General features: G+C 34.5%; 1 protein-coding gene across 1 annotated transcript in view; it reads left to right on the top strand.

Annotated features, from left to right (window-relative positions):
- LOC139498898 (uncharacterized) overlaps window positions 1-14,664 on the top strand; it is a 332,230-nt gene that overhangs the window by 30,155 nt on the left and 287,411 nt on the right. Inside the window, exons 2-5 of the mRNA XM_071287488.1 lie at window positions 2,300-2,367; window positions 4,012-4,270; window positions 5,468-5,579; window positions 6,265-6,329. The gene's annotated coding sequence lies outside the window, so the exon portion shown is untranslated. The remainder of the gene's footprint in view (window positions 1-2,299; window positions 2,368-4,011; window positions 4,271-5,467; window positions 5,580-6,264; window positions 6,330-14,664) is intronic.

The raw sequence follows: 14,664 nt of genomic DNA, 5'->3' as shown, positions 1-14,664 counted from the left end.
TGTTAATCAGGTAAAGATTTATCTGCTCTTGAAATTTTCAGATGAATCTGACAACCCGTTGTTAGGTTGCTGCCCCAGAATTGGTAATTTTAAGGAAATTTTGTCGTTTTTAGCTCACCTGGCCAAAAGGGCCAAGTGAGCTTTTCCCATCACTTGGCGTTAACTTTTACAAAAATCTTCTCCTCTGAAACTACTCTGAAACTACTGGGCCAAATTAGGCCAAACTTAGCCACAATCATCATTGGGGTATCTATTTTAAAAAATGTGTCCGGTGACCCGGCCATGGCTAAAAATAAAACATAGGGGTAAAATGCAGTTTTTGGCTTATAACTCAAAAACCAAAGCATTTAGAGCAAATCTGACATGGGGTTAAATTGTTTAACAGTTCAAGATCTATCTGCCCTGAAATTTTCAGATAAATCAGATAACCAGTTGTTGGGTTGCTGCCCCAGAATTAGTAATTTTAAGGAAATTTTGCTGTTTTTGGTTATTATCTTGAATATTATTATAGATAGAGATGAACTGTAAACAGCAATAATGTTCAGCAAAGTAAGATTTACAAATAAGTCAACATGATCGAAATGGTCAGTTGACTCCTTTAGGAGTTATTGCCCTTTATAGTCAATTTTTAACCATTTTTCGTAAATCTTAGTAATATTTTACAAAAATCTTCTCCTCTGAAACTACTCGGCCAAATTAATCCAAACTTGGCCACAATCATCTTTTGGGTTAGTAGTTTGAAAAATGTGTCTGGTGACCCGGCCATCAAACCAAGATGGCCGCCATGGCTAACAATAGAACATGGGGTAAAATGCAGTTTTTGGCTTATAACTCAAAACCCAAAGCATTTAGAGCAAATCTGACACGGGGTAAAATTGTTTATCAGTTCAAGATCTATCTGCCCTGAAATTTTCAGATGAATCGGACAACCCGTTGTTGGGTTGCTGACCCTGAATTGATAGTTTTAAGGAAATTTTGCTGTTTTTGGTCATTATCTTGAATATTATTATAGATAGAGATAAACTTTAAATAGCAATAATGTTCAGCAAAGTAAGATTTATAAATAAGTCAACATGACTGAAATGGTCAGTTGACCCCTTTAGGAGTTATTGCCCTTTATAGTCAATTTTTAACCATTTTTCGTAAATCTTAGTAATCGTTTACAAAAATCTTCTCCTCTGAAACTACTTGGCCACAATCATCTTTTGGGTTAGTAGTTTGAAAAATGTGTCTGGTGACCCAGCCATCCAACCAAGATGGCCGCCATTGCTAAAAATAGAACATGGGGTAAAATGCAGTTTTTGGCTTATAACTCAAAACCCAAAGCATTTAGAGCAAATCTGACATGGGGTAAAATTGTTTATCAGGTCAACATTTATCTGCTCTGAAATTTTTAGATGAATTGGACAACCCGTTGTTGGGTTGCTGACCCTGAATTGTCTATCATATGTTCGTTGTCCTGTACACGAAAAAAAGAGCACTGCCTTTAACTTGTCCCAAAATCATCTGGGTCTAACTAGCACTATTTGTAATAGTGTTTTTGTGACAGATAGATCTTTTGATAATAAACATGGTAAATCAGATATATATATAGTAAAAGTGATGCATTTTTTATACTCCTGTTTACGGGACAGATTATGGTATTTATTCATTAAAAAAGGGGTAATTTCAAGTTTTTGGACAATTTCCTTAAAGTGCTTAGAGCAATTTTCATTAAACTTTGATGACTGATTTAATTTTATCAATTAAGATAACCTCCCTTTAGTTTTTTTTTTATAGATTTCAAATATAACAATAATCCACGTGCGTATCATGTGCTCATGGCACAGCTGTTTATTAAGATTACATTTATAGTTCTCAGGGTTTTAATCGGCTTTATGTTGAGATCTTGGGATATTAATGTACCCAAGAAATTCAAAGCCATAAACAATTTATATCCGTTAAAAAGAGGTGAAAGCATTGACTTTACTGATTAGTAGTATGTTATTTCAAACACAAAACTTTAGGAAACATTTTCTTTCACTTCCTGTACTTGTTACTTGCAATTGAGAGCTTAGATCAAAGCATTCTGCTTTCGGCATGACACAATATCTCCCATTTCAGACAACCTGGCTAACAACAGGTGATATGATCATGAATTTGTCATTAAACTCTTCCACTGAGCTACGTATGGTACTATGGAAGGTTATACTTTTATTTCTTCATTCATGCCAAGTAAATACAATTTCAGGAAATTTTAGCGATGCTATATAACATGTATAATCATGATAATTAAGTTACATGTATTTTATATTTTCAGTTTGAAGATCTACTATTGATATTTATTTGATTCATGGTCCATATAATTAATTACTATACATTCTATAGGTGAGTGAACATTATATTTATATATTGGGCATTTAATGATTTATTATGTTTATTTTATCAATTGAAACTCAGAAATATATTGTAAATTTTAAATGTTAAAATTCTTAAAAAGGAGATAATAATTCTAAGTAGCATTACACCAGTCTTTGTATTAAAGGGGAGATAATCCAGACCTGGTGCATTCATTCTAAGTAGCAGTACACCAGTGTTTGTATTAAAAGGGAGATAATCCAGAGCTGGCACATTCATTCTAAGTAGCATTACACCAGTGTTTGTATTAAAGGGGAGATAATCCAGACCTGGCGCATTTATTCTAAGTAGCATTACACCAGCGTTTGTATTAAAGGGGAGATAATCCAGAGCTGGCACATTCATTCTAAGTAGCATTACACTAGTGTTTTTATACGACCTCAAAAATTGAAAATTTTTTGGTCTTATATTGGTATCACGTCAGCGTCGTCATCGTCGTCGTCCGAATACTTTTGGTTTTCGCACTATAACTTTAGTTTAAGTAAATAGAAATCTATGAGGTAAGATTTACAAATAAGTCAACATGACCGAAATGGTCAATTGACCCCCAAAGGAGTTATTGTCCTGTATAGTGAATTTTCAACAATTTTTATAAAATTTGTAGATTTTTACTAACATTTTCCACTGAAACTACTGGGCCAAGTTCATTATAGATAGAGATAATTGTAATCAGCAAGGATGTTCAGTAAAGTAAGATGTACAAACACATCACCATCACCAAAATACAATTTTGTCATGAATCCATCTGCTTCCTTTGTTTAATAGTCACATAGACCAAGGTGAGCGACACAGGCTCTTTAGAGCCTCTAGTTTCGAGAGGATTAATATGCAACAGCATAGCGAATTGCTCAAAGGCAAAAAACAAATTTTAAGTTTATTAGACCACATTCATATTGTGTCAGAAACCAATGCTGGGTCAACTATTAAATCACAATCCTAATTTAGAGCTGAATCCAGCTTGAATGTTGTGTCCATACTTGCCCCAACCGTTCAGGGTTCAACCTCTGCGGTCGTATACAGCTGCACCCTGCAGAGCATCTGGTTAATGTTGGAACAAGATTAGCAAAACTTGTATTCAGCAGCTGTTGTATAAGGGGCAGATCTAGACAAGAAATGAAATGACATAATTCCAAAATTAATTGCATTTGGTAGTTGATTGAAGCTTAATAAAACATTGCAAGCATTACAAATAGAGATTTAAACTAAGAAATCAATTGTTGTTTATGATTGTAAGATCGGAGGTTTATGTCAATGAGACAGCAAACAATCAACAAAAGAGGTCAATATTTTATTTAAAAATAAATTAGTGTCTGTAACGTGTTGTTTTTATTTCATTTATATTTTCAGTTTGAACGTCATCTATAATGTCTATTATTGATATTTATTTCATAATTGTCCAGTCCTTGGGATCATTGAATGTAGAATTTCAACTCTGACAGGCGGCAATAATTAACAGATATCATATATATTCACATTCAAAATATCATAACACCTGTATGAAAGAGGTCAAAATGGAATCAAACAATAGACATGATAGACAAGCATCTTTATAACATGTTAATAATTATTTCAACCTAAAATAGAAACATTCTCATTTTATACATCTATCATCAGTATTCATTCACATGCTGTCGATTTGATCCCAGTCACGTCAAGTTGATCCTTGTCCAGTGGATTTGATCCTTGTCCAGTCAAGTTGATCCCTGTTCAGTCAAGTTGATCCTTGTCTAGTCAAGTTGATCCCTATCCAGTCAAGTTGATCCTTGTCCAGTGGATTTGATTCTTGTCCAGTGGATTTGATCCCTGTCCAGTCAAGTTGATCCTTGTCCAGTCTGGTGAACTTGATACCTGTCCAGTCAGACTGTTGTTATAGGTAAGTACTTCATATGTTAACTATATAGGATCATTTACTACTGAAATTTAATTCTAATATAAAATATTCAAACTCTATAAGGGGAGATAATCAAGAAATAGTTTGAACATTCAAAATACCCAAAACCAATACATTATTGTAAACAAGATGCACAAATCAAATTGTATTGCAATGTTTAATGATTTATTTTATCAACAGTCTTCACGCTTAACCACAAGTCCTATGACCATGATGATGACCCAGGCTCGTAAAATTGCTTGCAGGCTTGTACATTTTTTCTCTACAAGCCGACAGAAGACAACTAAAAGTTTTAAAATTGAGCTTATGACTTGTGGACTCAAAACTTTATCATGGAGACTGTATCGATTGAAACTCGGAAATATATTGAAATTTTAAATGTGAAAATTCTTAAAGGGGAGATAATCCAGAGCTATAGGATTCATTCTAAAAAAGCATTAAACAAGTGTTTTTATTAATTCTTTTTGAAAAAGATTAACATTTTGCATTCTGCAGCTTTTGTACAAGGGGAGACAAAAAATAGAATGACATAATTCTGAAATTAATTGCATTTGGGAGTTGAAACTAATTAAACATTGCAAGCATTACAAATAGAGTGTTAACTAAGAAATCAAAAATGTGTTTTATGATTGTAAGATGGGAGGTCTATGTCATTGAGATAGCAACCAATCAACAAAAGAGGTCAACATGGTTTTTAAAAATAGACAAGTGTCTCTATAACGTTTTTATTTCATTTATATTTTCAGTTTCAACATCTATAATGTCTATTATTGATTTTTATTTGATCATTGTCCAGTTCTTGGGATCATTGACTGTCCAATCAATTTAATGCTTGTCCAGTTGAGTTGTTATTATAGGTAAATGCACACTGTATATGAACTATATACAATCATTTATTATTGAAATTTATTTCAAAAGAGTGAATGTTAATTTTAACTCTGACAGAGGGAGATAATTGACCGATATATTTTACTTTTAAAATATCACAAGACCTGTGTTTTTATACAGTAAACAAGACATTAAAACAAAGAATGCATCCTGTATGAGTGAAGGTTTAGAGGCCTATATCAATGAAACAGCAACCAATCAATAAAAGAGGTCAAACAATACACCAGCATCTTTATTACATGCAATTATTATTTCAACCTGAAATAGAAACATTTATATTCTCATTTTAAGCATCTGTCATCTGTATTTATTTGATCCTTGTCCGATCAAGTTGATCCCTGTCTTGTCGATGTGATCCCTGTCCAGTCAAGTTGATCCCTGTCCTGTCAAGATGATGCTATAGGTAAGTGTTCAGTCAAATATTCAAGGTCTTAAAGGGGAGATAATCAATAAATAGTTTTAACATTCAAAATACTGAAAACCAATACTTCATAGTAAACAAGACAAAACTTGGGGTAAAGGAAAACAAAAAATGTGAGGTACACAAACATGTATCTGCTGGAGCTTAATAATCAACTATAGATGTAATATAGAAAGCAGAACACAGCCATACTGTTAAACGTTTACTTCATCTAAATGGAGTGCTAAGGCTACATCCCACACTGACATCAAGCCTATATGAAACAGGTAAAACAAATCATAACTCCCGCAATATTTTCAACGGTATATGTCAATGGGAACGCAACCCAAAAAAGTAAGAACGGAAATATGTAGATGTCAATATATAGGTAACGAAAAAAAATTATCTTCAAATGACAAGGTCTACATTTTCATGAAGCTGGCCATAAGGCCTAGGTAAGGATTTATTCATGTTAATGAAAAATTAAAAAAAAAACCTTTACTGTTCATAGTTATTTTGTTGAAACAGGAAATAACACACAAACATTGATATGTTTATAAGATAAAGAAACATTCATATATATCACAACAGGTACTGAAGAAGTACCGATAAAGTATTATTAAGTGATACATATATTTTACATATATCAGACTTAAACAAGTAAATATGATTTATCAATATTTTTCAGAGAAGCTTTAGATGAAGGCACTTTCTTACTGATAAATATAGCTGACCTCAGTTTTAATTAAATTAGTATGTATTATATCATATATGTTTTATATAATTAGTTCACCTGACATTCTCATCACATAGCGTCAGTTGTCTCTCGTTGACTCGAGTAAAAAACAGAAAATGCAGGCAGAGAAAGACCGGGAATATAAAAATTTACAATTATACTTCCCCAGGGACAAGAGCTCACAAATAATATTTCCACACACATGATATATTTATAAATTATTTGCTAGTGTCTTTTGGGTTTTGAATGTTTCTGCCTTTTTGAAAAATCTTATTTTTGAAAACTCTGTCAAATTGTAAAAATCCGTCTCATGTTTGGGAGGCTGATCCATAATCATTGTCCAGTAAACCCATAATTAAAAATTTATATTTGCTGCTTTGCCTTTCTATCATCATAAAGCTGAAGTCAAAAGTTAAAACCTAGCTTAGATGGTTTATAATTCAAATATGGATTGTTTTGTTTAATACTTTGTTGATTTCATGATAAAAAAGAATATAATTTTTTATCGCTATTTTGTGCATTTTTCTTTTGATCTTTTTTTGTGATAATTTTTATATCATGCTTCTCGCTTGAGATGGAAAAATTATCGCTAAAAACTAAGGAGGCCACGTGGCGTTGCTAACGAAATTGACATGAAATTGACAACGTCGTCATAGGTAAAATAGCGATAAACAGATTATCATTGGTCATCTCAACTCGATTGCTTTTCTCACTTTCGCTGTACCAGCTCAAGCGAGAAAATCAGTCTCATTGAGATGATCAACGATAATCTATAAGTATAGACTGAAAATATTCTGAATACTAGTAAGATAAAAAGGTATAGGTAATTAAGGTATTCACTTCTCATTGTTGAAAGCTGTGCAATAACTTGTCCTTTTGTCAAAGTACCATACGCTCTTTAATAGTCTGACTTTTGTAAGACTGATGAGCTGTAGGATGTGTGAATTATCTGTCCAACCCAAATAGTATTGCCGTATATAGATATATGAAGATGTGGTATAAGTGCCAATGAGACAACTCTCCATCCAAGTCACAATTTATAAGTAAACCATTATAGGTCATATAGTATGGTCTTCAACACGGACCCTTGGCTCACACCGCTCAGCAAGCTATAAAGGGCCCCAAAAATTACTAGTGTAAAACCATTCAAACAGGAAAACTAACGGTCTAATCTATATAAAAAAGGAAAGAAACGAGAAACACTTATGAACCACATCAATAAACGACAACTACTGAACATCAAATTTGTGACTTAAGAAGGGTGCAAACAATTGCAGCGGATTTAAACGCAATAATCACTCAACAGATTTATACATTTATTTTTCTATTTAAGGAAATATGGAAGATTGGAATGAGGTAAGATTTTTCTTCTTTATAGTCAAACAGTCAAGTGATTTTTGTCGAGCCTCCAACATTTATGTTGCGAAAGCGAGACAATGTGATCCTAGATTCCCTTGACGGCGTCAACATTAAGGTTCATTCTGTTGTTAAATTTTTTTTTTAGACATCAATTTTTTTTTGTCAAACCTTCATGGAATTTTAAGAAACTTGGACAGAAGCTTTTTTATGAACAAAATACTGTAACCATTATAACTCCTGCAATAAAGCATTATATTTTTTAACTGCTCGCTCAACACGGGAAAGAAGTGACGAAGACCCCTAAGCGCATGAATGATGTTCACTGAAACAAAAAGTTTTTGACAGAAATGCAACGAACTCAAAAGAGGTCTATTCATTTTAATTACCTAAGCTTACCTATTGATTGTCATAAAACTTGGAAGTAATGATTAACACCTGTAAAAACACATAAGTGTCAAATATGTCCCCACTGACAAAAAGGCTACTTGATCATTAAATAGTCACTATTTATTGATTTCTTTTTCTTGATTGAAAATATGTTTTTAGGCTAAAATATTAAAAACAACTTTTATTTTTTTATCAGAGAAAACTTAGAGACATTCAAAGTATATCTGTCAAACAAGTTATATCATCAAACATACAAATATTACACTGCTCCTTTCCAAGTTGTTATAGATTACATGTTTATATTGAAAATATTGAAACACAATTTTCACTCAGATTAGCTTTATTATGTGAGGATGAAATGTTTTTAAAAAAATCTTTTTCTTCTTCAAAATTTAGGAACAGTATACAATGTAATCATAAGCAGGGTTTCCTCTGGGTCTATTTTCTTTTTCACCACCCCTTTTGCCAAAACAATATATATTTTTCACCGCTTTCAATTCACACCCCAACTATTGTTTGTCACATTATTGTATTCAATAGAGTACATTGTCTCCCTTCTATTAACCAATAAAAATTGGTCATTCTAAAATATAGTTATTGTCTGGCGTTAGCGTGAAAAACATTTAAGATACTACACTCTTTACATTCTGTTAAATGTAAAATCTATTTTTTACTTACAGAAACTTATTGAAGCTGCTCAAAACGGAAGAGTAGAAGAATTGAAGCTTTGCCTAGCGAACGGAGCTAACATTGATTATCAAGAGGTAAACTTGTTACATTGAATACCAAGTTGGTAAACTTGTAACATTGAATATCAAATAGGTAAACTTGTAACATTGACTATCAAGTAGGTAAACTTGTAAAATTGACTATCAAGTAGGTAAACTTGTAACATTGACTATCAAGTAGGTAAACTTGTAACATTGACTATCAAGTAGGTAAACTTGTAACATTGACTATCAAATAGGTAAACTTGTAACATTAACTATCAAGTCGGTAAACTTGTAACATTGACTATCAAGTAGGTAAACTTATCATGACACAGCAATGGTGTTCAACACAAAACATGGTACATTATGACTTAACACTGATTTTCAACACAGAACATGAGACACATCATGACACAACACTGATGTAAAACACAGAACATGTAACACATCATGACACTACAGTTATGTTCAACACAAAACATAAGTCACATCATGACACAAAACTGATGTTCAACACAATACATGAGCCACATGACTTAACACTGATGTTCATCACAGAACATGAGATACACATGATACATGACACAACACTGATGTTCAACACAGAACATGGGACACACATGATACATTACACAACACTGATGTTCAACACAGAAAATGGGACATACATGATACATGACACAACACTGATGTTCAACACAGAACATGGGACATACCATGACACAACACTGATGTTTATCACAGAACAGGAGCCACATAATTACAGAACGTTGAAGATCAACATAGAACACGAGCTACATCATAACATAACTGTTGTTCATCACAACAAATGAGCCACATCACATGAGACACATCATGACACAACCATGGTGTTTAACACACAACATGATGCATCATGACACAACATTGATGTTCAATACAGAACACGAGACACATCATGACAAAGCACTCATGTTCAACTCAGAACATGAGACACATCATGACGAAACACTGATGTTCAACACAGAACATGAGAAGACACATCATGACGAAACACTGATGTTCAACACAGAACATGAGAAGACACATCATGACGAAACACTGATGTTCAACACAGAACATGAGAAGACACATCATGATGAAACACTGATGTTCAACACAGAACATGAGAAGACACATCATGACGAAACACTGATGTTCAACACAGAACATGAGACACTTTATAACAAACCACTGATGATCATCACAAAACATGAGCAACATCATAACACAACATTGATGTTCAACACAGAACATGAAACACATCATGACAAAACACTCATGCTTAACACAGAACATGAGACACATCATGACAAAACACTGATGTACAACACAGAACACGAGACACATCATGACAAAATACTGATGTATTGTTGTTCAACACAGAACATGAGACACATCATGACAAAACACTTATGTTCAGCACAGAACATGAGAGACATTATAACAGTATAATAACACACCACTGATGTTCATCATGACACAACATTGATGCTCAACACAGAATAAGACAAGAAAGTGTCCAAAGTACATAGATGTCCCACTTGCACTATCTTTTTCCATGTTCCATGGACTGTAAAAATTAGGTAATAATCTAATTTGGCATTAAAATTAGGAAGATTATTCTATAGGGAACATATGTACTAAGTTTCAAGTTGATTGGACTTCAATTTCATCAAAAACTACCTTGCCCAAAAACTTTAACCTGAAACTCCCACTTTCATTTTCTATGTTTAGTGAACCGTGAAATTGGGGTCACAAAAGATCATATCATAAGCAACAAGTGTACTAAGTTTCAAGTTGATTGGACTTCAGCTTCATCAAAAACTACCTTGACCAAAAACTTTTACATGAACGGACGGACGCACAGACGAACGGACGGACGGACGGACGGACGGACGCATGAACAGAGGCATAGACCAGAAAACATAATGCCCCTCTACTATCGTAGGTGGGGCATAAAAAACATCATGACACAACACTTATGTTCAGCACAGAACATAGACACATCATGACGAAACACTGATGTTCAACACAGAACATGAAACACTTTATAACAAACCACTGATGTTCATCACAACACATGAGCAACATCATGACACAACATTGATGTTCAACACAGAACATGAAACACATCATGACAAAACACTCATGCTTAACACAGAACATGAGACACATCATGACAAAACACTGATGTACAACACAGAACACGAGACACATCATGACAAAACACTGATGTATTGTTGTTCAACACAGAACATGAGACACATCATGACAAAACACTTATGTTCAGCACAGAACATGAGACACATTATAACAGTATAATAACACACCACTGATGTTCATCATGACACAACATTGATGCTCAACACAGAATAAGACAAGAATGTGTCCAAAGTACATGGATGTCCCACTTGCACTATCTTTTTCCATGTTCCATGGACTGTAAAAATTAGGTAATAATCTAATTTGGCATTAAAATTAGGAAGATTATACTATAGGGAACATATGTACTAAGTTTCAAGTTGATTGGACTTCAATTTCATCAAAAACTACCTTGCCCAAAAACTTTAACCTGAAACTCCCACTTTCATTTTCTATGTTTAGTGAACCGTGAAATTGGGGTCACAAAAGATCTTATCATAAGCAACAAGTGTACTAAGTTTCAAGTTGATTGGACTTCAGCTTCATCAAAAACTACCTTGACCAAAAACTTTTACATGAACAGACGGACGCACAGACACACGGACGGACCCATGAACAGAGCCATAGACCAGAAAACATAATGCCCCTCTACTATCGTAGGTGGGGATTAAAAAACATCATGACACAAAACTGATGTCCAACAAAAACATGAGACAAATTATGACACAACACTTGTTTTCAATACAAAATAGGAGACACATCATGAAACAACATGCATTTAAAGACAACATGTGACATATCATGACACAAAACTGATGTTCAACACAGGACATGAATCACATGACAGAACATTGATGTTCAACACAAAACATGAGAGACAACAGGACACAACACTAATGTTCCACACAGAACATGAGAGACAACAGGACACAACACTGATGTTCAACACAGAACATGAGAGACAACAGGACACACCACTAATGTTCCACACAGAACATGAGAGACAACAGGACACAACACTGATTTTCAACACAGAACAAGACACATATTACGACACAGCACTGATGTACAACACGAGAACATGAATCACATGACACATTACTGGTGTTCAACACAGGACATGAATCATATGACAAAACATTAATGTTCAACATAGAACAAGACACATATTAGGACACAACACTGATGTTCAACACAGAAAATGAGAAACATCATTAAACCTCACTGAACTATACATGTAATCAGAGTACTGCACTAAATGGGAAACCTACCTATTTTTTTAAAGCACAACACTGACATACTAATACTAACATATGTCTGCACCTGACTACTCAGAGTAAATAGATAAAAAAATATAACAACACACAACACATGGCCTGGACCTGACCTGACTACTCAGAGTAAATAGACAAACAAATATAACAACACACAACACATGGTCTGGACCTGACCTGACTACTCAGAGTAAATAGACAAATAAATATAACAACACACAACACATGGCCTGGACCTGACTACTCAGAGTAAATAGACAAACAAATATGACAGCACACAACACATGGCATGGACCTGACCTGACTACTCAGAGTAAATAAACAAACAAATATAACAACAAACAACACATGGTCTGGACCTGACTACTCAGAGTAAATAGACAAATAAATATAACAACACACAACACATGGCATGGACCTGACCTGACTACTCAGAGTAAATAGACAAATAAATATAACAACACACAACACAAGGCATGGACCTGACCTAACTACTCAGAGTAAATAAACAAACAAATATAACAACAAACAACACATGGTCTGGACCTGACTACTCAGAGTAAATAGACAAACAAATGTAACAACACACAACACATGGTCTGGACCTGACCTGACTACTTAAAGTAAGTATACAAACAAATGTAACAACACACAACACATGATCTGGACCTGACTACTCATAGTAAATAGACAAACAAATGTAACAACACACTGTAACACATGGTCTGGACCTGACCTGACTACTCAGAGTAAATATACAATCAAATGTAACAACACACAACACATGATCTGGACCTGACTTCTCAGAATAAATAGACGAACAAATATAACTACAAACAACACATGGCCTGGACCTGACCTGACTACTCGAGTAAATATACAAACAAATATAACAACAAACAACACATAGTCTGGACCTGACTACTAAAAGTAAATAGACAAACAAATATCACAACTCATGGTCTGGACCTGACTTGACTACTCAGAGTAAATAGACAAACAAATATAACAACTCATGGTCTGGACCTGACCTGACTACTCAGAGTAAATAGACAAACAAATATCACAACTCATGGTCTGGACCTGACCTGACTACTCAGAGTAAATAGACAAACAAATATCGCAACTCATGGTCTGGACCTGACTACTCAGAGTAAATAGACAAACAAATATCACAACACAACTCATGGTCTGGTCCTGACCTGACTACTCAGAGTAAATAGACATACAAATATCACAACACAACACACGGTCTGGACCTGACCTGACTACTCAGAGAAAATAGACAAACAAATATGACAACACACAACACATGGACTGGACCTGACCTGACTACTCAGAGTAAATAGACAAACAAATATAACAACACACAACACATGGTCTGGACCTGACCTGACTACTCAGAGTAAATAGACAAACAAATATGACAGCACACAACACATGGCATGGACCTGACCTGACTACTCAGAGTAAATAGACAAATAAATATAACAACACACAACACATGGACCTGACCTGGCTACTCAGAGTAGAGTAGAAAAACAAATATGACAGCACACAACACATGGCCTGGACCTGACCTGACTACTCAGAGTAAATAGACAAACAAATATAACAACTAACAACACATGGTCTGGACCTGACTACTCAGAGTAAGTAGACAAACAAATATAACAACTTACAACACATGGTCTGGACCTGACCTGACTACTCAGAGTAAATAGACAAACAAATATAACAACTAACAACACATGGTCTGGACCTGACTACTCAGAGTAATTAGACACAAATATAACAACTAACAACACATGCTTTGGACTTGACTACTGAGAGTAAATAGACAAACAAATACAACAATACACAACACATGGTTTGGACCTGACCTGACTACTCAGAGTGAATAGACAAACAAATACAACAACACACAACACATGGCCTGGACCTGACCTGACTACTCAGAGTAAATAGACAAACAAATATCACAACACACGGTCTGGACCTGACCTGACTACTCAGAGTAAATAGACAAACAAATATAACAACACACAACACACGGTCTGGACCTGACCTGACTACTCAGAGTAAATAGACAAACAAATATAACAACTAACAACACATGGTCTGGACCTGCCTACTCCGAGTAATTAGACACAAATATAACAACTAACAACACATGGTCTGGACCTGACTTCTCAGAGTAAATAGACAAACAAATACAACAATACACAACACATGGTCTGGACCTGACCTGACTACTCAGAGTAAATAGACAAACAAATACAACAACACACAATACATGGCCTGGACCTGACCTGACTACTCAAAGTAAATAGACATACAAATACAACAACTAACAACACATGGCCTGGACCTGACTACTCAGAGTCAATAGACAAACAAATATAACAACAAACAACACATGTTCTGGACCTGACTACTCAGAGTAAATAGACAAACAA

Source organism: Mytilus edulis, chromosome 12 (assembly GCF_963676685.1).
Source record: "Mytilus edulis chromosome 12, xbMytEdul2.2, whole genome shotgun sequence".
Taxonomy (NCBI): domain Eukaryota; kingdom Metazoa; phylum Mollusca; class Bivalvia; order Mytilida; family Mytilidae; genus Mytilus; species Mytilus edulis.
Note: the sequence above shows the minus strand (reverse complement) of the source record. Positions and strands in the feature narration are given on the sequence as shown.